Source organism: Talpa occidentalis, unplaced genomic scaffold (assembly GCF_014898055.3).
Source record: "Talpa occidentalis isolate TD23 unplaced genomic scaffold, MPIMG_talOcc4v2.1 talOcc4.2, whole genome shotgun sequence".
Classification (NCBI taxonomy): Eukaryota; Metazoa; Chordata; class Mammalia; order Eulipotyphla; family Talpidae; genus Talpa; species Talpa occidentalis.
Genome location: NW_023602073.1, coordinates 32,960,135 through 32,984,684, shown reverse-complemented (window position 1 = coordinate 32,984,684; position 24,550 = coordinate 32,960,135). Strand labels below are relative to the sequence as shown.

Sequence of the window (24,550 nt, the reverse complement as noted above, 5' to 3'; positions counted from 1 at the left end):
CCTTTTGTTTTTTTTTTGGCCTATGGGCAGGACTGTAACAGTGTGATATCCATAGTAAAGGGAGGTTCTGTTACCAGGCAGGGTGAGGGACCCAGGACTCCCAAACCTGCCCACGCTAAATGGGTTCTGCCCTCAGCCACATAAAAACAAAACATACTCTAGTGCATAAGACATTAAATGGGAAGGAACTTTAATACAATCACTGTGTAAGAAAGAGAATGAAGGGACAGAATAGAGAATATGTTTCCCAATCAAGCACCCTAATTTACCCATTTACCTCAACCAAACAGTTTGATCCAAAACAGGGACACTGAGCCCCAAAACCTGTCAAAAGTCTAAGGTACCTTCTGGTGGGGACCCATAGGAAAGGGGCAGAAAGAGCCAGACAAGTCTGGAAGGAAAAGAACAAAATCAAAATCAAGATAAATGTTACCACTGTAATCTCCCCACAGATCTCTCACCCATGTCTGTTTCCAGTGTCTCCTTCCATGTCCCCCCAAGTCTCTGGCACATGTCCAAGGTTGAGAAGCAATCACAGCTTCTTCACCTGTTCCCATCTTTGCTGCTGTTAGAGCCTGGAAGGGAAGGTGAAGACCTGGAACTGGGATTTATTTAATTAATTCATTAATTAATTTCTTTATTTAATTTACTCTAATGCATAAGGTCTTCAATAGAAGAGGACTTCAGTACACTTAGTGTGCAATAAAGAGAATAGAAAGACTATAGTTAAAGTAGTTTCTAAATGAAACACCCAAAGTTACCATTCCATTGGGTGTAAATGTCCAGCCAAACAGGGTTGGCCCAGAGCAGGACTGCTGAGGCCTGAGAGCTTACAACAAGACCAAGGCACCTTCTGGTGGAGACCCATAGGAGAGGGGCAGAAGTGGCCAGGCAAGACTGAAAGGAAAAGAGCAAAATAAAGATGATATAGGGCAAAAGAGGCACTAAAGCTGGCCAAGGACAGTGCCCAAATAGTTTACCAGTCTGAGTTCTCCCTGTGCACACAATTACAAAACCACTCAGCCTCAGAGGACAACAATAATGGGGTGTATTTAAAAACCAGGGAAAAACAAAGAGTTCCTGAGACCACAAATGGCCGTTTACCTCACCTGAAGCAGTGTCCAGTGTTGTAAAGTCCTAAACACAAATGTTCCCAAGTAGCGTCTTCCTGCCACTGAGGGCCTGGAGCACGTGGCTGCCAGACTATAGGCCGGGATCCAGTTCACGAAGACAGCAGAAGACACAACAGGAGATGCTCAACGGAGCTGCCGAGATGCCCCAGCACAGCACAAGACAAGTGACACTGAAAACAGCTGCCGCAGCTGCCAAAAGACCTGATGAATGACCACACTCAAAGCTTAGAGAGGCGCCGGGCTCCAGGTCTCGCCTTCCCTGCCAGGCTGTGACAGCAGCAAAACTGGGAAAAGTTTCAGTCACTCAGCTACTTGCAAAGCCTCCGAACATTTCCTCTCTGAGGTTGGCTGCAGAAAACACAAATAAATGGACATATATACCTTTTCCTTTTAAAAAAGAACAAATTGCAAAATTTACAGTACCTGAATTCAAAATTTACTAAAGCTGCATTAATCAGGACAGTGTGATCCTGGCCTAAGTCCTGACAGGCATCAACAGAACAGATTAAGTGTCTGGAAATAGATACACTTGGGCAATCACTTAATTTTTAACAAACACAGCAAAGTAATGCATTGGGTCAAGGAACACCTTTTCAATGAAAGGTCCGGGAATAATCGGATATTCAACTGGAAAGTTTATTTAAAAGAAACCTGAATATTCTTCAGCATTGCTCTCATCCAGCACCACACTCTCTGTTACCCTTTTCTAGTGACACATTAGTAATGTATCACTACTGATTCGTGTCAGCAATAAAGACGTTGTTCCCCTGTTCCAGTGCTATTCCTACTACAGGGATAGCACCTTGTCTTTATTAAAAAAACTTTTTAAATTATTAAAGTAGCAGTAGTCATTAATAACAGTTCCAGTATTAATGAAAAAGTACACAGTAATTGTCCATTATCATACAACCCAGGAATCACTGAAATTGAGATGATGTTTTCAAGCTTCTACAAATGATATCATAAACTTTGTATAATGCCTTTTTACTTAATACTGTTTGGCACATGCTTGTCTTTTTTATGATTCCTTGCAATTTTAATATTTTTGTCGAATGTAACATGACCATATTAGCTTTCATTTCAGCTTATTCTCATGACATTGTATGTCGTTTTCATGACATTTCATTTCCCAAAGAAATAAATTTTAACTGCAAACTATATCCAAATTGTATATCTAATAAACGTCTACTTCTGGAGTATCTAGCAAACTCATGACTCTTCTGTGGAAATTGCCCATTTTACAATCCTCTATCAAAAATGTAATTTGACTGTTGAGCAGACAAGGGAGTAAGGGTGGAACAAATTCTTTTTTGTCTTTTTGTTATGTTAGACATATTTTGTGTACTATGTATACTTAGTTATGACACTTTCCACAAGGAAATTTAGGGCAGATTTCAAAACTGAGCACTTCAAAATTATATTCAAGCATCCTGTTACAAGAAAAATCACAGAAGCAGTCTTCAGGCAGTAAAATGGATGACAGGTAAGATGGTCCATGGCCACTGTTAATTGTTGAAGTTCTGGCAACATGAACTAACTGGTCAACTATGGTCTCATCCAGGAATTTCAACATTATGTACAAGAATAAATCTTGCCACTTCATGTGGCCTTCCACTATAGCCCACTTTGTGAAGTGAAGACCAGAGAGAGGCAAACTTCAGGGAGAAAGAAGACAGGAGGACATGCAAAAAGGAGAAGCAGATTTTGACCAAGAGCATTTTCTAGAATCTGGCAGCTTAGTTGCAAGTTTCACTTCCTTCCAGAACTCCAGTGCATTCCTGCCTTTGAACTCTGCGAAACTTTTCAATCATTGCAATACCGAGCTCCCAACTTTATGTCAAATCAAGTTTCTCTTAAAAAGGCCCATATAATACAAAAAGATATGACTTTCGTGGGAGAATTCTCTCGTCTTCTGACTCAGTGCACAAACCACCAGCTCCTCTATGTATAATAGTATGACTTGGGAGATTTTCTCTCATCAGCATGAGAGAATATGTTTAGTATATTCTTTGACTTTGCCCTTGGAGAGATTTAGTCCTTCAACCTAAGGGTCCCTGTGAGCTATAAACTTAGTGTTTCCAGCTCACATACTGAGATGCTGATAGAATTACCCAGGTCATCTCTGCTCTCTTGAAGTCTCAATGTCAAACTCGTATGCATATTTTTTCTGGCATGAGAGGATTTCTTGTCAGAATGCATAGGATTCAATAATCAGTGATCCTTCAAGTAGTTTAATTCTAGTCCCTTTCGAATCTTGGAAATAAAATCAAATTTAATTTGCTCTATTATTGTTCCCAATGTAGTCAATAATTTCAATACTCTGAGAAGGAAGTATTTGTTGATTTTTGAATGTCAATCTGTTTTCAAAAATTTTTTGTTGGGTGAAACATAAATTTGCATGGCATATTTTCAGTGACTACAACGAGAATGACATTCACTAACAGCGTTAAAATATTTTATTTTATTTATTTTTTTAAAGATTTATTTATTGATGCATACAAGGTCTGGGGTACAGGCCAGAGGTGTGGGGGGGTGAGATGATGCACCAGAGACAGAGTGGGGAACAGAACAGGAAGACTGACGGAAATAAACTGTGGAGGGAAGCAGTGGGTGAGTCAGGAGAGGTCTGCTGCAGGGATCAAACTGGGCAGGGATCAAACTCATGCTGCAGTGGCTGCAGACAGCTTCATAGGCTGTGTCTTAACCCCTTGCACCACCAGGGAGTTCCCTGTTAAAATATTTTAGTATTACCAATACAATTTTTATTGATCGAAATAGCTGAAGGGTATGTCTAGAAAGACAATAAAATCATAAAGATGTCTAAAATTAACACAGCTAGAAAACATCCTGATACGAATTTTTCTCTCACATGACAAAGAATATTATATTGACAACACATTTGGCAATTCTGTCTACTTTGTATGAGATATTTTAACTTAGAAAACCAGTTTATAGATATATTAGGTTTTAGACACTTGATTTCTCTGTGCTTCTGTAAAACACCCGCTCTTAAACTATTGTGAACATTTATTAAAACAAGTAACTCAAGCAAATACTGTTCATTAAATATTCAACACTCTTCTAGGTGCTGTGGGTGATGTAGGAAAAAAAAGGTGAGCTGTGTTCTTTGCCCTCCTTTACTTGGCAAAGTAGCTGGGGAATCTATAAAGCAATAGTGATAAAACAGGACAATGTAGAGTGATGTGTGCTGATTTTCTTTTTTTAAGTTATGAGATGAGGAGACAGAAACAAACGAAAAAGGGAAACAGAAGGAAGAACAAAAAATAAAGGACACTTTCACTTCTGACAACTTTTCTGTTGTTCCCTTTTTGGGGCGCCACTGGAATGAATCGAAGCTGAAGCTGTTAGAGAGAACTTCCTAGAGAGGTGGGATTTGATTTGGGGACTGAAGGTAAACATAGAGCTTGGAAGGAGAAATGACTAAAAGGACAACCTAAGTCAAAGTATGTTGTCAGTTGCCATAATTATGTCAGCCAATTCCTTGTAATACTTATAAAAAAATCATTTACACACACACACACACAATCTACAGGACTATTTGTTTGGACAACTCTAATACATCTACCCTTTCATTTTTAGCTAAACTGCTATGTACAGTTGGGAATCTGTGCAGTCTTCTTTTCCACCAATATTTCTGTATCCCATGTCAGGGACAGGGCGGGGCTCTGTGTTTAATGGTCATTTTCATTAAACTCATGTTTCTCCTATACTCAATTTCCTCTCAGTTCTCTTTTCTGAAACTACATTTCTTCATCCGGTGTTAAACTCTTCCTCTGAGCCCAGCATTCTCCCCACACTGTCATCAAAAGAAACATAAGGTGCTGATGGTGCAAGAAAAGCAGCAACTCACTGGCAACACAGGTTTTAGGGCATCGTCATCCATCTTCCCATCACAGGGACTTTCTCCCCGGCTATTTCTCTTCTCGGGCCCTGTCTGTCACCATCGTGCTTAACTTCCCTCTATTTTTACACCTTGCTCCCAATTTCTTCACTCTTACAGGAGCCCCACTTTGCCGACCTGTCTCCCCAAAAGGGTTGGGTGGGCTTCTCTCCACACGCCCAGGGAGGGTCTCCTCCAGGGATGTCACCAGCGTGGAGACCCTGTGCCTAAGGAAGCTGCTACTGTCACTTCAATAGTGCAGAATATTTTAAAGTAAGAGTCATGAGGACTTAGGAGCTTTTTGTCCTTTTCCTTTTCCTGATAAAAGAAGTAATCACGGCTCCCCCTTTTAGAGCCCACAAGAATGTGTCAGTAGTTTGGAGGGAACCATCCTGGTCACGTGTACAGTGACCATGTCTGCTCCCCCGAGAATCTCACCTTTACTCTCAGAGAGAAGCTGAGTCACCCCCTTCTCATCCGCCCAGCATGGGATGTCTCTCCCCCGCTCTCCTGATGCCTCAGGGCCCTAAACACAGAGTAAACATCACAGGCTCACACCATTATTCTTCAGAGTTCATAAGCATGTAATATTCCACACACATGCTATTAAATTTTGGTCTGTTTGCCCACGAATCTATCTGTTGTGAATTTGCTCATCCATTTAGTTTTAGAAGAACCCAGATGGGGTGGGGGGAATTCTCCCTCGCCCCAACACAACTCCCTCATCTGGAAAAACCCTCATTTCTGTTACCTTAGTGGGCAAAGGAATTTATCTCTTTTGACTAAACCTCTTTCATCAAAAGTTATTTTAATTAATAATACAAAGATGTGAATTTTAATGTCCTCTTTTGAATAGGGGTTTTGTCTATTATTTTTCAGAGAACCAGTGAGATGACAGTAATTTATTCCAGGGTTTTTAAGATACGCTGTGCCAGGCATGGCCATAGGTGCTAGGGAGAAACCAGTGAACAATCAGGCAGTCTCTGCTCCCATGGAGGACAGTGGCAGACCCTAATGTTTGCCTTTTGTAAAAACCATTCACTCTTCTTTTTTTTTTACTAAATGATGCTAATTTTATTGGAGCTAATATGCCATGTTTTTTCAGTCACATTTCCCAGTTCCCTGTGTACCTATAACAGACCACATGACATTATTTTAATAATGAAATATAGGTGAAAAACTTATATTCTGAGTTAGCATTGGTCAAATTTCTTTAAGGGGGATTAGTGAGGGGGCAACGAGTGTGGACCTCTGGGCGTGGAGTGTTCCAGGCAGAAGATGAGTGATTGCAAGCGTCCTGGGAGGGACCATGTCTGGAGTGTCCAGGGAGAGCAAGAATGGTGGTGCTGCTGGAATGCAGGTGTCGGGGAAGAAACTATTCGTTGTCCATCCTGGGATAGATTTCCGGATGCTCCACACAATAAAATTACAGAGAAACCAAAACAATTCCCTTCTGTTAAATCTTTTGTCACACGCTCCTTCACCACAAAGTTTAAGAACTGAGCAATTTTCAGTTGCTACCATTTTGTCTGGAAGAAGGTCACACACATGGAATCATGCAATAGGGAACCTTTTGAGACAGACTTTTTTTCCCCCTCTGCATATCACCTTTAAGCCTCATCTGGGTTGCTGAGTGCATCAATAGGTTTTTATCTATTTCCTATTGAGTAGTGTTTGGATGGTGTGTATGCATTTTTCATCCATTTACACACTGAAGAATGTTGGGTTGTTTCCGGTTTTTGGTGCTTGTGAATAAATCTACCATAATCTTTCTATTATCAAACCCATTCAGTGACCTTTTAATTTTAGTTTTCTCATTTCTTGATATATATTTCAATATCCTTTATTTTTTTTGTTTTTTTTTTAAAGATTTATTTATTTATTGATACAAGCACTGGGTACAGTCAGAAGCGCAGGAGGGCGAAAGAATTCACCAGAGCCAGAGCAGGGAGCAGAACAGCCAGATGAACGAAGTACACTGCTGAGGGGAGCAGCGGGCAGCAGGAGAGGTCTGCCCGCCATGTGGGACCCTTGCCTGGTGGCCGGGGATCGAAGCAGCGCTGCAGAGGCTGCGGGAAGCTTCGCAAGCCTGCTCTCAACCGCTGTGCCACCTGGGAGGCCCTATCCTTTATATTTTATACAAGTTTTAGGTTCATAACAAAATTGGGGAGAAAGCATAGAGCCTCCATACCCTCTGCCCCCAACCTCACAGTCCTCCGTGCTCTCAACTTCCTGCCCTGGAGCGGCACTTTCATACAGCCAACCAAGGTTACCGTACTTCAGTTCTAACATTTTCATTTATATCGTTTTTATATCTTCTCTTCTCTCCCTGAGGTTGTTTGCAATTGCTGGTTTGAGCATTTTCATAAGGGCTGCTTTAAGTTTTCAGATGATTCCACATCCCACGTGTAGGGTAAATGAAGTCACCAGGCCCTTTCATGCCCTCCCGCCTGCACGGATGACCAGGGCCCACGGGTGTGGGCGGGGCACACACGCCTTTGGTTATGGACACCTGGGCCCAGGAGCACAGGGTGCTCTTATGTCAGCACAGGCACCTGTGCTGACGGGGCTGTAAGGGCAGCGACACAACCACCAGACGGACTGTGGGACCACAGTGAGGCAAGGCCACGAGATGACAGGAGACTGAGAATGCCAGAGAACACCAGATTTAAAAGGGAAAAGCCTGGAGCCCGCACAGAGCAGGCTTTTGGGCTGGAGTGGGCACAGTGGGACGGAGGCGCACCATACCCAGGGCACTTGGATGGGCCACTGTAACTGCAGCAGGAAGGGATGAGGGGGCGGGGATGAGGGGGGTCAGAGGAGGTGGCTGCAAAGTGGGCTCTGCTGGGAGCCTGCCATGTTGATCTGCACTCTGTGGGGCCCTCTGCCGGCAGCTCCAAGGATCAGCAGCACCAGAAGTGCCCCAGTGGGGCCCAATGCATCTCCAAGTCTCCCTGGGCCAGAGACCCAGCGTTGTTCATTCTGGGTTGGCAGGACCTGGGAACTGTGGCTACCTGCTGCTTCTGCTGTGAGTGCCTGGGCCCCTGGCCCACAGGCAGCACACGCGGGCAGTGGGCAGGGAAACTCCCTTTGCTGCTGCTTTCAGAGCTGCCTGTGCTGGCTGACCACAAGCTATATAAAAGGGTGGTCCCCAGAAAAGGAGAGGTTCCAGGTTCTCTTGCCCAACCCACGGAAGGGTGAAGCTGAGTGTGTGGAAGAGGAACTGGAGAGAGACGGGGAGAAGGAAGGAAGATGGAGCCAGAAGGAGGCACATGGAGCAGAGAGACACGTGAAGAAGCTGCACTTGCTTCTCGATCTTGTTCTGGTTAAAGCAGATGTGGGTGAGAGGCCTGTGGGGAGGTGAACTGCTGCAGGGGGCCTTGATGCCCCAGCCAGATAAGACACTGGCAAGCAGCTAAGATAAAGGGCCTCACACCATGTGGCTGAAGATTTAACATCCCTTCGCTTTTTGTTCTTGGTCATAAGAAGAGAAAAATTTCTCAGAAAGTACATTAGGCAATAAATTATATGTATCTGTATACTGCAGGCAAATGGCATGGAAAATGATCTGTTTAGAAATTAGTTATTAAACAATTTGGCCCACTTGGCAATGGGAGACAATTTATTGTACATGCCTGACAAGCAATCCAGCACAACAATTATAGTAGGTCCTTCTTTTGCTTTTTAGAAGTTTCTTAGTAAAGTTTTTTAGATGAAGTTAATTGTGATAAGGAGTTTCTAGGTAGAAAAAGTTCTGATAGCTGAGTAGCAGCTGGTCTCCAGCTGAAGGCCATATGAATAGAAGAGTCTTTTAATGCTTAGACTTTAGCTGATAGGGGTGTACTGGCGGCTATCCACTGTCTTAGGTATTTGTCTAGACAGAAATAATAAGTTTTAGTGTAAGGCTTAGTTTTTTATCTATTAACCTTGAAGGCTACCGTCTAGCTGAGACCCGTAGGAGCCAGTAGTCCATGGGAATAAAATACACTAATTGTTTTTGCTTTGCACATGATGATGTAATTTCTCTGCTTGCTAAAAATGAATAAATAAAGACCTGCTGAGTCTCTCAGCAGAAGATCCTTGCACCTCATCGAGTATCAGTGTCTCCTCACTGCCTCATCCCCTTCCCCTCAGCCCCTTTGCTTCACCTAGGCCGACTCCTCCTTTCAGGGACTCCTGACACGACATTTTGCTGAAAGCTGGTCTGCGGCAGTTAACAATGGCAGTTTTTATCTTGATTTTGATTTTGCAGCTTCTGTCCCAGACGTGGTGGGCTTCTTCTGTCCTTTTCCTACGGGGCCCACCAGAAGGTGCCTTAAACTTGTGTCAGGTTTCAGGTCTCAGTGGTCCTGCTTTGGCCCAACCTTGTTTGACTGGGCATTTACCCATGAGGGGGTGGGTAACTTTGGGTGCTTGATTTGGAAACTATATGATCTATTTTTCCCCTCTCTTCGCTTTATTGCTCACTAATTGTATTAAAGTTCCTTTCTATTAGAGGTCTTATGCACTAGAGTATGTTTTGTCTTGATGCAGTGGATGGCAGAACCTATTTAGAGTGGGCAGGTTTGGGGGTTCTGGGCTGCCCCTCACCTTGCTGTGTACCAGGTGTACATGCTGGGACCACAGGCCCTAACACAGCAGCACACCTGCCGCTTAGGCTTTGGGGGGAGCCTGTTTTGTCCTGTGGCTTGTGCCGTGGGGATCTGTTTCACTACTACTCAGTTATTACAATAATCTCCATTCTCACTAGCCTTACCTCAGTGTGAGATGGCCAAGATAAAAGAAATTGTGGGCAGTAGGATGAGTTGTCCCAGTCCCATTTGAAGAGGTGGACTAAATCATGGACTGGCCAGCCCTGGCCAAGCAATTGGGCCCACTACACTGACGTGAACCACCTTGGGAGATAAAAATTAGATCTGGCACATTTGTGGTGTGGTCCCTCCAGGCTTCTCATTGCTCTGCACATGGGCTCTCAGTAATTTTTTTCATCCTGCAACACCCGTTCTGAGGAGACACTAATGATTATCTCTTCATTTCCTGGAGGGAGGAAACTGAGCGCCCACGCAACTGGACTATCACCATGTGCGCAGGCTTAGGCAGAGCCCAACCCAGAAGCTGCTTCCTCCTCTCCACTTCAGGAACTTACCCTTTATTTTTTTTTTTTTAAGATTTATTTATTCATGCATACAGGAACCAGGGTACAGGTCAGATGCGCGGGAGGGTGACAGGATTCACCAGAGACAGAGGGGGGAACAGAACAGGCAGACTGATGAAATACACTGCTGAGGGGAGCAGCGTGCACGACAGAGGAGGTCTGCCACGCCATGTGGGAATCTCGCCCGTGGGCCCGGATCGAATTCCTGCTGGCCGGGATTGAACTCATGCTGCAGAAGGGACCTGAACTTACCCTTTAAATAGCTCCTCCTAAAACCCTTAGGAGAACTGGGTCATATTCTGCTTTCCCAAACTGGCTCCCTTATGCATGAGTCTAATAAATCCTCACCTGGTTCAACTACCACTAGCACTGTCTGGTGAATTCTTTCCCTAGAGTGCAAAGAACCCACTCTTTTGAGTTGTGGTCCTCTAACAAGTGCAAATGGCAAAATAACGAAGAAAGAAATGATGTCTAAATAAAATTTTGAAAATAGTTTTGACCCATGGATTCCATGAAAATTTCCTGGGGACTTCAAGAGTTCCACAGACCACACTTTGAGAAATGCTTTTCTGGTCAATGCTGCAGGAGGCCTTGTAGCCCCAGCCAGATAAAATACTGGCAAGCAGCGAAGCTCAAAGGGCCTCACACCGTGGGGCTGAAGATTTAGCATCCCTTCACTTTTTGTTCTTGGTCATAAAAGGAGAAAAATTTCCCCAAAAAGTACATTAGGCACTACATTATATGCATACTGTAAATAAACGGCATGGAAAATTATCTCTTAAAAACTAATTATTAAACAATTTGGCCCACTTGACTATGGGAGACAAGTTATTGAACATGCCTGACAAGCATTACAATACAACTATTATTTTAAGTCCTTCTTTTGCCTTCCCTTGATGTTTCTTGGGAAAGTTTTTAAATGAAGCTATTTGAGTTAAGGAGTTTCTAGGTAGAGGAAGTTCTGATAGCTGAGTAGCAGCCAGCCCCTGGTGTGAAGGCCATGAGAATAAGAAAAGTCTTGTCTTTGCTTAGGCTTTAGCTGATAGGGATGTACTGGCAGCTATCAATTGTCTTAGGTTATTGTTTAGCTGAAACAATGAATTTTAGTGAAAGACTTAGTTTTTTATTAACCTTGAAGGTTGCCTTCTTGCTGAGAGCACGGAAAAAGAGATGCACTTATTGTTTCTGCTTTGTTTCTATGCACATGATAATGTAATCTCAATGCTTGCAAAAAATGTATAAATAAAGAACCTGCTGAGCCTTTCCGGAGAAGATACTAGCACCTCACCAAGTGTCGGTGTCTCCTCATTCCCTTCCCCTCAGTCCCTAAGTTTCAGTTCATTAGTAATCGCCGAGGCTGTCTCATCCTTTCAGGAACCCCTGACGCGACATTTTGCTGGAGGCTGGTCCCCGGCAGGTCAACTAGGAGAGTTTTCCAAGTGTTCTTCTATGTCTTTGCCTCCTCTTCATTTCCTAGAATCCCTCTCCTTGGGTTGGATTCCCTGACTTCCAAAGCTTGTTTTAGATCTTTGCCCTGAACTCTTCTGCAACTCACCCCTCAGAAATGGGATGCCAGAGAGTGTCCACTGCTTGAGACAGGAGATGGAGGGACGGGTGCTTCCCTTTGGGACTGGGAAGTTTATACCTGTTTTAGTCTTGTTTTATACCAGCTTAATATGGCATCTCAGCTCAGAGAGAGATCTGACATATTCCTTAAGAGGAATATTACAGGCCCTTTTATTTTTCATGTGTCTAATGCATTTGAGTTGATGGCCACAGAGCATGAAGAGCTGCACTGTCACACAAGATACTCTGAGACAAAGGATAATTCCATGTGTGCACTGCACAATGTGATGCCTCTAGCTCATTGGTTATTGAGCACTTGAAATGTGGGCTTTTTAGCTGAGATGTTGAATTTTTAAATTTTTTTAAAAGATTTATTTTTATTTATACAAGAACTGAGGTACAGGCCAGAGGTGTGGGAGCGTGAGCGGATTCACCAGAGACAGATCAGGGAGCAGAACAGGCAGAGGTACTGAAGACACTGCTGAGGGGAGCAGCGGGTGAGACACAGAGGTCTGCTGAGCCACGTGGGTAGCTCCCTGGATGGCCGGGAATCGAACCCACGCTGTAGAGGCTCCAGACAGCTTTGCAGCGCTGTGCTCAACCCGCTGCGACACCAGGGAGGCCCTGAATTTTTTTTTTATTTTACTTGAACCAAAAAATCCCCATATATGACTACTAGGTACCATATTGGAAATGCATATCTATGATGTCCTAAGTTTTCAGCATTCGTCCCCTCAAAATACTGTGTGACTCAAAGGTAAGTGTGTATAGAAATTATCTTTTTTTTAAAAGATTTATTTATTTATTTATACAAGCCTGGGTACAGTCCTAAGTGCAGGAGGGTGAGAGAATTCACCCGAGCCAGAGCGGGGAACAGAACAGGCAGACTGACGAAGTACACTGCTGAGGGGAGCAGAGGGCATGGCAGGAGAGGTCTGTCGCACCATGTGGGACCTTCGCCAGCGGCAGGGAATCAAACCAGCACTGCAGAGGCTGTGGGTAGCTTTGCAGCCCAGCGCTCAACTGCTGAACCACCAGGCGAGGCCCCAGAAATTATCTTTATATGGCTGTCATGGATTAGTCTAGGTGGGCATGAGACATACCATTAAAATATAACATGCCCAAAGAAATTTAATTAAGATGTATTTTAACAACTAGATTGTAGAAATATTAGACAAAAATAATTTATTACACCAAAGTCATAACTGTCCAAAAGTGCCCATCGTGGAGCCGACCCCTGGCTCTGTTACAGTGGGAATATTGGTGTTTTAATTAACCTGGTAAATATAAACCGGCACAGAAGTCTCCATTTATCCCCAGAGAAATATTTATTGAAATAGCACAGTACAAGGTAAGTAGAAGAAAGGAAATAAAAGTTAGAGCACATAAAAATAAAATAACAATAAAAAAGACAGGGCTTCCCTGGTGGCCTAGGGATTAAGCCTTAGCACTATCACCCCTAGAGCCTGATTTCCGGCCAGGGAAGTACCCACATAGTGCAGCAGATCTCTCCTGCCTTATCAGCTACTCCCCTCAGCAGTGTATTTCAGTAGATCCGCCTGTGCTGTTAAGTGTCTGGTACACACTCATGGCAGCAGGGAGAAAAAACTAGGAGGCCAGCTATGAATCCAGATATTCAGCTGGGGAGGGAGAAAGAGAGGGAAGAGGACAAGATTACAGTGACGGTTCATAGATGTCTTGGTGGTGGCAATTTTGTGGGGATTAGACCTGAGAAGAGAATGAACAATGGTGTAAAAATATATAAATACAAAAAATTAAAAAGAAATAAAGACAGTCCAGAAGAGCAAGAAAACCCAAAGCTCTTTCTTTGAAAAATGAATAGTAGACAAACCTTTAGCTAGACTCACTGATAAAAAGAGGGAGAAAAATCAAATAAATAGGGCCTCCCCTGGTGGCGCAGCAGTTGAGCGCTGGGCTGCGAAGCTGCCCATAGCCTCTGCAGTGCCGGTTCGATCCCCGGCCACTTGCTAGGGTCCCCCATGGTGCGCAGACCTCTCCTGCCATGCCCGCTGCTCCCCTCAGCGGTGTATTTCGTCGGTCTTCTTGTTCTGTTCCCCACTCTGGCTGTGGTGAATTCTCTCACCCTCCTGCACTTCTGACTGTATCCAGTGCTTGTCTAAATAAATAAATAAATAAATCTTTAAAAAAAAAATCAAATAAAAAGGAGCCAAAATGAAAGAAAATTTGCAAAAAACACTGTAGATATTCAGAGGATAATGAGATTTATATGCATACAAATTCAACAACCAAGATGAAGTGGACAGATTCTTTTAATTATACCATCATCCAAGAGTGAATAGGGGGCCTCCCCGGTGGCGCAGCGGTTGAGCGCTGGGTTGCGAGGCTGCCCACAGCCTCTGTGGAGCCGGTTCGATCCCCGGCTGCTCCCTGGCCACTGGAGGAGGGCCCCACATGGTGCGCAGACCTCCCCTGCCGCCCGCTGCTCCCCTCAGCAGTGTACTTCAGTCCTTCTGCCTGCTCTGCTCCCTGCTCTGGCTCTGGTGAATTCTCTCGCCCTCCCGCGCTTCTGACTGTACCCAGTGCATGTATAAACAAACAAACAAACAAAAAATAAATAAATAAGACATGTTTCTATTAAAAAAAAAAAGAGTGAATAGGGAATAAATAGAAAACCTGAACAAACCAATCATAAGCAAGGAAATTGAAACAGTAATCAAAACTCTCCCCCAAAATGAAAGTCCAGGGCCAGATGGCTTCACAAATGAGTTCTGTCAAACTTCCAAAGATGAAATAATAACTATCCTGCCCACATTCTTTCCAAAAGTTGAGAAAGAAATTTTTTCCAAACACACTTTTATGAAGCCAACATTATACTAACACCAAAACAAAGAAAACTGCAGACTAATCTCCCTAATGAACCCAGATTTCAATAAAATCTTAGCAAACTAAATGTGGCAATGCTTTAAAATGATTATACATCATGACCAAGTGGGATTTATAACACAAACACAAGGATGGCTCAAACATCCAAAAAGCAATCAATGTAATGCACCATATCAGCAAAACGAAAAGGAAAAACTGGGCCTCCCTGGTGGCACAAGGGGTTAAAACACAACCTATGAAGCTATCTGCAGCCACTGCAGCATGAGTTGGATTCCCAGTCAGGGAGCTGCCCACATGGCACAGGAGACCTCTCCTGACTTGCCCGCTGCCCGCCTCAAGAGTGTATTTCAGTCAATCTGCCTGTTCTATTTCTCACTCTGTCTCTAGTGAATCCTCTCACCTCCCACACCTCTGACCTGTACCCCAGCTCTTGTATGCATAAATAAATAAATCTTTTAAAAAAAGGAAAGGGGCCTTCCTGGTGGTGCAGTGGCTTGAGCACAGCACTGTGATGCTGTCCGCAGCCTCTGCAGCATGAGTTCAATTCCCGGCTGGCCAGGGAGGTACCCACATGGCGCAGCAGACCTCTCTGCTGCTCCCCTCAGCAATGTTTTCAGTCCATCTGCCTGTTCTGCTCCCTGCTCTGTTTCTGGTAAATTCTCTCACCCTCTTGTGCCTCTGGCCTGTACTCCAGCTCTTGTACAAATAAATCTTTAAAAAAAAAAAAAAAGGAAAGGAAAGGAAAAAACACATGGTCATATCGGTAGATGCTGAGAAAGCATTTGATAAGCATTTGATCTCTGGCTGGCCAGGGATCCAACTTGTGCTGCAGAGGCTGTGGCTTGCTTCATAGTGCTGTGCTTAACCCCTTGCGCCACCAGGGAGGCCTGACAATTACTCTTTGACAAAGGAGCAAAGCATCAACACTGGAAGAAGGAATGCCTCTTCAGTATTGGTACTGGGGATATTGGACTGCCACATGCAAAAGAATGAAACTAGACTACTTGCTCACACCATACAACTCAAAATAGATAAAAGTCTTGGATGTAAGATTTGAAACCGTAAAATACATAGAAGAAAACGAAGCAAAACACTCCATGAAGTAAACCTCAAATTAAACAAAGGGGCAAATAAGCAACCGGGACCACATCAAACCAAAAAGCTTCTGTACAGTGAGAGGTATCAAATACCTTTGATAATGCAGGTATTTATGTTCAAAAGTAATTTTTAACAATACAACTAGATTCAAAGAGATGCTAGTGTTGCCAGCAGCAGTGATTTGAGAATGTAGGAGTTTATCTCTCTAGGATAGTGGCTGGCCAAAACAAAGAGGCACCCCACCGAATGGGAGAAAATATTGGCACAGCACACATGTGACAAGGAATTGACATAGAAGACCTACAGAGCACTTGCGCAGCTCAACCAGAAGAAAACAAACAACTCAATCAGAACATGGGCAGAAGAACTAAACAGGCACTTCTCCAGAGAAGACATGAAGATGGCTCGTGACATGTGAAATATGCTCATCATCAACCCAGGAAATTCAGATCAAAACCACAGTGAGGGCCTCCCCGGTGGCGCAGCGGTTGAGCGCTGGGTTGCGAAGCTGCCCGCGGCCTCTGTGGCGCCGGTTCGATCCCTGGCTGCTCCCCGGCCACCGGAGGAGGGTCCCACATGGCGTGCAGACCTCTCCTGCCGCCCACTGCTCCCCTCAGCAGTGTACTTCGGTCCTTCTACCTGCTCTGCTCCCCGCTCTGGCTCTGGTGAATTCTCTCACCCTCCCGCGCTTCTGACTGTACCCAGTGCATGTATAAACAAAACAAACAAACAAACCAGCAAACAAATAAATAAAGCATGCCTCTATAAAAAAAAAAAAAAAAAAAAAAAAAAACCACAGTGAGATACTCCTGTGAGAATGGCTCCTATTTAAAAAACAACAAACAAGTGCTGGTGAGGGTGTGGAGGGGAAGGAACCCTATCACACTCTTGGTAGACAGGTCCAGCCCCTGTGGAAGGAAGTCTTTTCTCAAAAGACGAAATATGGACTTCCCAGATGATCCAGGGATTCCAATATATGGAAGCAACTTAAATTCCTAAGTACTTATGGGTGGATCAAGAAGACGTGGCACATGTACTCAATGGAATTTTATCAATGATCAAAAAAAAAGAAAAGCTCATGCCGTTTGCAGCAACATGGATGGAGCTGGAAAGGATGATTCTAAAAGTGAGCCAGAAGGATAAAGGGAAATACAGATTGTGTCACTTATATGTGGAATCTAGAGACACTAAACAAAGGATCAGACAAAGACACACAGTAAGTCTGACCCTAGAAATCAGACCTTAGACCTGACACACAGGAGCAGAAGGGGAAGGAAAGGGGGAGAGTAGGGAATGGGGAGGCTGGTGGAGGAGGCTGTGTGAGCGTTGGTGGGGGAAAAACTGTATGACCCCAACTAAGGGGAGAAATTCTACATAGTGAAAAAATAAAGAAGAATGATTCACTAACTGAAAAAACAAAAACAAAAAATAGCTGTAGAACACGATGCAGCAAAGTAAATCATCTCGAAGGAAACACCAAGATAATCCTAATTCTGCTCCTATTGCGTAGTGATACAATTTTTCTAGGCTCAGTTTTAAATAAGGGGCAATAAGTCCTTGAGGACACAGCTATGGGAGTGGAAACTGCACCCCCTTCCACCTGAGGGAAAGAAAGGTCAGTCAGCCGGTGACTCCTACTCACCCCTTCTCGGGCTTAGGGGTCCTCAAGCCTGGAAACCCTCCTGCTGTCATCTAGGAGGGACCTTTGATAATGCAGGTATTTATGTTCAAAAGTAATTTTTAACAATACAACTAGATTCAAAGAGATGCTAGTGTTGCCAGCAGCAGTGATTTAAGAATGTAGTTTATCTCTCTAGGATAGTGCCTGGTAATAGATAATAGAACAAGCCACCAAGACTTTCAAATTTATTTATTTATTTAATTTATTTTTACAAGCACTGGGCACAGTCAGAAGCGTGAGAGGGTGAGAGAATTCACCAGAGCCAGAGTGGGGAGCAGAGCAGGCAGAAGGACTGAAGTACACTGCTGAGGGGAGCAGTGGGCGGCAGGTCTGCGTGCCATGTGGGACCCTCCTCCTGTGACCGGGGAGCAGCCAGGGATTGAACCGGCGTTGCAGAGGCTGCGGGCAGCTCCGCAACCCAGTGCTCAACCGCTGTGCCACCAGGGAGAACCACTTTCAAATTTAAAAATTCAGAATAGGGCCTCCCCGGTGGCGCAGTGGTTGAGCGTTGGGTTGCAAAGCTGCCCGCAGCCTCTGTAGCACCGGTTCGATCCCTGGCTGCTCCCCGGCCACCTGAGGAGGGTCCCACATGGCGCGCAGACCTCTCCTGCTGCCCGCTGCTCCCCTCAGCAGTGTACTTCGGTCCTTCTGCCTGCTCTGCTCCCCGCTCTGGTTCTGGTGAATTCTCTCACCCTCCCGTGCTTCTGACTGTACCCAGTGCTTGTATGTATAAATAAATCTTTAAAAAAAAAATTCTTTAAAATAAATAAATAAATAAATAAATAAAATTCAGAATAATAGTCCTAGAGTTTACCAATCACAAAAGACCTAGAACCTTCCCCTTCTGCAGCACGGGGTGACACTTGTGTTTGAGGTCTTTGCAAACCACACCCTCCTAATCTTCTGGACATGGAAAATATCCTCTTCCTGTGCTGCCCAAAGACCTCATTCCTGTCTGGGTTCTCTCCCCTGGGGTCCAGTGCTGGGACCAGAGCACAGACTGACCAGGACCCAGCGGGGCTGCTGTCACCTCTGGGGTGGCTCCTGGCAGCATGGACAGCACGTGGCCCTTGGTGGGTCTGAGGGTGACTTAGCTGTGACAGGCCTGGCAGAAGCTGTGGTCACAGGAGGTGCTCCCCGGGCCCCTGTCTCCAGGCAGACGCTGCAGGTCCCCCATGCCAGGGGTGTCCAGTCGTGGCCCCAAGGTCATGACTGTCCCACAAGGTGGGTGAGGAAAGGGAACAAATGGAGGGCAAAGGAGATGCTCAGGGTGGAGGGGACCACACATGCCCTGGTCAAGCCACAGGAGCCTCCTCCCTGCTCTGCACACTCTCACCCTCTCCAGTCTCTGCTCCCCATGGCGCCCCAGGCCTTTCTCAACATGGACCCTCACCTGCCTTCTCTGCTCCCCACACCAGGCAGGAAGGGCTCACAAAGCCTGGCATCACCTCCACTTTCTCCCCCACCTCCTTTCCCTGCACCCAGGAGAGCAGACAGGGGCTGAGCATCCACGATGTTGCAGGTCCTGAGCTGAGACTCACAAGCATCAGCTCAGTCCTCACTGCGTCCCTAACCTCACCACACACAGGTGAGGAAACTGAGACTGTTGGGCGTGGGGGGAGTCCCTGTGCGGTTCACATTCTCATGCTGGGGGGACAGGCTGGAGTCCAGGCCCAGGGCAAGGCCCACGTCCCTCAGCACCCGCTGCCGCGGCTCCAGCTCCTGCCTGTGCCCAGCCCTGAACCCACCCCACGTGCAACACCCAGGACCCTCACCTCCCTGTCACCACCTGCTCCCCCTGGGGCTCAGGTCACCTGTCACCTCCTCAGGGAGGAGCCCCAGCAGCTCCCAGGTCAGGGCCCAGTCGCTCTGTGCTCCTGGGCCCGGCTCCAGCTGGACCCTGGGTTACAGACTCAGAGTCCTGGGACTGCTCACTCTGTACCCCAGTGCCTGGAGGGTGGCACCCCAATATATGTCATGTGAGTTAAAAAATTAATACTGTTATGCAAAAAGCAGCTCAGGAGGACTCTTGTTTCTGGTAATGGTAGGTTAGGACTTTCACACCAACCAACATACTGCAAACCACCATGTATTGTGTTGGGATTTGCCCTGCTTATGCACACAGAGGTTTCAGATATTTCAAGGGCTATTATGTGAAAAATCATCCTTATTCTGTTTGAGCAGAGGTCAGAAATTGGTCATTCTGCAGAAGTTTTGCAGCCCAGCCTCTGTCATCACCTCCCCTCCCTCCCCATGCATCGCCTTCCACCACAAGAGCAACATCAGGAGGAAGTTTTTTTTTTTTATAAGATTTAACAATAAAAGGGCTGCCTGGCCAGTTAGTGGGTGCCCTTCACTGAGTGGTGTCGGAAGCCAGTTCCAGCAAACTGTCGAGTCAGGGGTTCCTGCAAGGACGAGACAGTGTGGACGAATCTGAGGGGGTGAGGGGAAAGGGAATGAGGAGACAAAGACACTTGCTCAGGGTGCAAGTATCTCCTGCCCAGGGTCTCAGCAGCTCTTTATTTATCTTGAGCAAGCCATGGAGTACATTAGCTAGTGCTTTCAAGTAGTAAAAAAGACTAACAACTGTGACACCCTTTCAAAACCAGCCTGGGGACCTACAACCCCTTGCTGAGGTGATAATAGCCATTTCACTTTGTTCTAAAGGTAAATACAATGACCACACAAAGTGTCCACTAACAATCATTTATTTTCCACTGCCCAGGAATCATTCTGTTAATGCTAAAAACAGCAAAACAACAAAAAAACTTATATGACTAAAACTTAACTCCTTTATAACTGCTAAATTACTAATTAATCAAAATTCATAAAATTCCTATATCTTAAACATTAAAAAACATAATGACCTGCTGATGGTCTCGGCAAAATGTCCTGTCAGGGGTTCCTGAAAGGATGAGACGGCCTAAGGGAAGGGAATGAGGCAGACAAGCACACTTCTGTTTGGTGCAAGTATCTCCTGCTAAGGGACTCAGCAAGTCTTTATTCATTTTTAGCAAGCAGAAAAATTACATCATCATGTATAAAACAGAGACAATCAGAGTATTCTATTCCCATGGACTACTGGCTCCTACGGGTCTCAGCTAGACGGTACCCTTCAAGGTTAATAGATAAAAAACTAAACCTTACACTACAACTCATTATTTCAGCTAGACAATTACCTAAGACAGTTGATAGCCGCCAGTACATCCCTATCAGCTAAAGCCTAAGAATCAAAAGACTTTTCTTATTCGCATGGCCTTCAGCCCAAGACCAGTTGCTACTCAGCTATCAGAACTTTTTCTATCTAGAAACTCCTTAACACAAATAACTTCATTTAAAAACTTTCCCAAGAAACTTCTAAAAAAAAGGGAACTTCTTAAAAAAGCAAAAGAAGGACCTACTATAATTGTTGTGCTGGACTGCTTGTCAGGCATGAACAATAAATTGTCTCCCATTGTCAAGTGGGCCAAATTGTTTAATAACTAATTTCTAAACAGATAATTTTCCATGCCATTTACTTATAGTATGCTGATACATATAATTCATTGCCTAATGTACTTTCTGAGAATTTTTTCTCTTTTTATGACCAAGAACAAAAATCAAAGGGATGTTAAATCTTCAGCCCCTCTTCAGCCCCACGGTGTGAGGCCCTTTTTCTTCAGCCCCAAGGTGTGAGGCTCTTTGAGCTTCGGCCCCAAGGTGTGAGGCCCTTTTTCTTAGCTGCTTGCCAGTGTCTTACCTGGCTAGGGCAGCAAGGCCCCCTGCAGCATTTCCCCCTTTTTTGTTTTTGGCCATTATTTGCAAAATTTTTAACTCTACACATTTGATTGATAGCACTGAAAAGTAATTTGGTGAACAATGGGAAGTGAAACAAAATAATCATAGTGACAAGCAAAACAATACCTATAGCAATGAATGATGGGAATCAGGCAGCTTTAGTGGTGTAGTGCTGTAAGGAGGCCAAGAAGGAATCAGCAATCTTGGCCGGAGTTAAAGAAGATACAAAAGCTAAACTAATTGCTTTAATATTATTCTGAAGATTGGTAAGATTTAGGGAAATATTTGTATTATTTCAAACTCCTAGCAAATGATTTTTAACATTATTTCATGAAACAGAGGAAGAATTATAAACATGTGGAGTGACATAAATCCATTTGTAATCAGAGCGACATGGAGTGGTCAAGTGAGTTTTGATATGCTGAATTTGATTTCCAATATACAAAAGTGTCTCCTCTAGAACATTTAAGCGAGTCTCAAAATTTTTTATCTAAGAGCATAAATATTAAAATTATTATACCAATATTTCTTTGGATCTACAGGCAGTATAATATAAGGAGGCTGATAAACAATTACAAAAACAATTTGTCTACATTATCCCAAGCACTATTTAAATCAACAAGCAAGGTTTCACACAGGGGAATAGAGGGAGGCATGTTGCTGTGTAGCGTGGCAGAAGTTGGTGACGAAGTAGGGCTGGTCTGTGACTCCTCAAGTCGCAATCGGTGAAGAGGAGAAACCAACGCATCGGATTAGTCTATCAGGGATCCGGATGGGTGAATCTGCATCCTGTAGAAAAATACAAGCATAGCCTCTCCCACAAGTTAAATGAATTAAAAAAAATTTTTGAAGGCAGAGAAGGTGTAAGCAGGTGCATTATCTGTCTTAATAGCCTTAGCTTTTTCTGCATAAGCAAAGCAAAACATTAAATGTTGAGACTCATCTTTAAAGGCTATACATACGTTTTTAGTCAAGGAAAGAAAAATACTTTCAAGATACATTTAAACAGAGTAGATTATTAATATTTACCATTATAACTTTAAGACATATATGGTTGGAATTATATCATAAAATTTGAACTAGTTCTTGTATATTAAAAATTTTGGATCATGATCTTAAAATGTTTTTGAGAACTTATATAGGTGCCATTTATAATTAGTCCTCCGAAGGTAAAAAACAAAACAAAACAAAAACACAAAGACAAAAACAGATACAGAGATCTCTTGACATGCATATAAAATTTTGGCCATATGTATATATTTTAAGAGATAGTTATTTTACCAATGTGTGAAGAGACTGAGGTTTTTAATGAGTTAGCAGCTATAATCTGTACACAGAATAAGTGTCTAATCTTAATTATTACCAGAGACCTTGGGCTCGATATCACAACGGTCATGGCAGTGTTTACTAACTTTTTTTTTGATAAGAAAATATTTTTTGAGATTATATTTTTAAGAAATGATTTTTTGGCTTTAGGTTATCAACACTTTATCTCACTGAGAACGAGCATATATTAAAACATAAAAGAACACTGTTATCTTGAGAACAGGAAAAGAGGTAAATTTCTACAGTCTGCCTGTTTTTAGGCTTTTATTAAAATCTGAGGTTTAGTATTTAGCTCAAAAATGTCTGTACTATCACTTTATATTTTACCAGGTTGATTAGTTTTAACAAGAAACTTAACCTTTTACAGGTCCAATAAGTAAATTTAAAAGCTTTTATTTCACCAGTAACCATTCTGTTTGGCTTGTTAGCAAGTCCAAAGTAACTCAGCAGTTTTTACCTCAGATAATTTAGATTTTAAAATCAGAAAAACACAGGGAAATAGAACTTTTTTCCTAGAATGAACCAAAATAGTTTTTTAAGGTGGACAATGGAAAAGTTCAGTCCCCCACAGCCGGAAGGCAGTAGAGACCTGCCAGTGATCTCAACACCAGAGAAAAAGTCCAGGCAGCTGCTTGTTGAGACCAAGGGCAGCCCCCACCTGTCCACTGCAGTGGGTTTATTTTATTTTAATAAAAACCTTTTAGTCATATTATGGTCTTATAGTCTCACATAGTCATATTTAACCATTTTTTATTACTTTAGCAATTGTAAATGAACTTTGCATACTATTCTTTAGAAATACCTTATTTATTTATTTTATTTTATTTTATTTTTTTTATTAGATAATAAATTTTATTGTTATATTCCCCATACAATTGCAGCGCCCCCATTCTGACCCCAATCCCTCCCCTCCCGCCCCTGCCCCCCTAAATGAAATAAATGGCAAAACTTTAACTGTGGGGGGAACCTAGCCTCCTCCCCAAATAATTAACAGGAAAAGCTTGAAGCATTTTTTTCTTCCATGTAAGATTATGTCACATTATCTCTTACTTGTTTTTGAGTTTTTATTTTTATCTCGTAACAATTTCAGCCAAGTCCGGATGGATTTTGGAATGATCTCACAATTGGGAGCTGATGCATCTGCAAAGAGATCAGTACTGGCTCTGGGATTGATTTTTGATTTTTGAAAAATAATTTCATCATCTGATGAATCCTGATCACTTTCCCTAGTACTGCTGGCCAGTTTTTCTTTTACTTTTTGTTTAGCATCTTTCTGGTTTGCCTCCAGCCAGGCAAAAATGACCTATCTGTTAAGGCAATTGTTTTGTTAATATGGGGCTGTCTGCTGAGTCCTGTTTGAGGTCCTCTAAGGATAAAGAAATACCAGGTGCAGGCAGCCTTAATTCTCTGAGTTTTTTTATTTATTTTCTGTCAGCTAAAGCCTAAGCATAAAGACTTTTCTTATTCGCATGGCCTTCAGCTGGAGACCAGCTGCTACTCAGCTATCAGAACTTTTTCTACCTAGCAACTCCTTAACACAAATAACTTCATTTAAAAACTTCCCCAAGAAACATCTAAAAAAAAAAGGGAACTTCTTAAAAAAAGCAAAAGAAGGACTTACTATAATTGTTGTGCTGGATTGCTTGTCAGGCATGAACAATAAATTGTCTCCCATTGTCAAGTGGGCCAAATTGTTTAATAACTAATTTCTAAACAGATAATTTTCCGTGCCATTTACTTATAGTATGCTGATACATATAATTCATTGCCTAATGTACTTTCTGAGAATTTTTTCTCTTTTTATGACCAAGAACAAAAATCAAAGGGATGTTAAATCTTCAGCCCCACAGTGTGAGGCTCTTTGGATATCTTCAGCCCCACGGTGTGAGGCCCTTTTTCTTCAGCCCCACGGTGTGAGGCTCTTTGAGCTTTGGCCCTATGGTGTGAGGCCCTTTTTCTTAGCTGTTTGCCAGTGTCTTAGATGGCTGGGGCATCAAGGCCCCCTGCAATCACCTTATATATTGGTAATCAAATCCAATTACTGCTAA

The 24,550-nt window shown here is 43.5% G+C and overlaps 1 long non-coding RNA gene across 3 annotated transcripts in view; it reads right to left on the bottom strand.

Annotated features, from left to right (window-relative positions):
• LOC119252017 (uncharacterized) overlaps positions 1–23,319 on the bottom strand; it is a 29,298-nt gene extending 5,979 nt beyond the window's left edge. For 2 of the 3 annotated variants that reach the window (XR_008553079.1, XR_005126690.2), the window contains exons 1-4: positions 20,267–23,319; positions 5,473–5,560; positions 1,110–1,481; positions 462–575 (exon numbers count right to left, since the gene is read on the bottom strand). This is a non-coding gene — a long non-coding RNA (uncharacterized LOC119252017). The remainder of the gene's footprint in view (positions 1–461; positions 576–1,109; positions 1,482–5,472; positions 5,561–20,266) is intronic. The other variant, XR_008553078.1, reaches the window with a different exon arrangement.
• Positions 23,320–24,550: the final 1,231 nt, after the last annotated feature.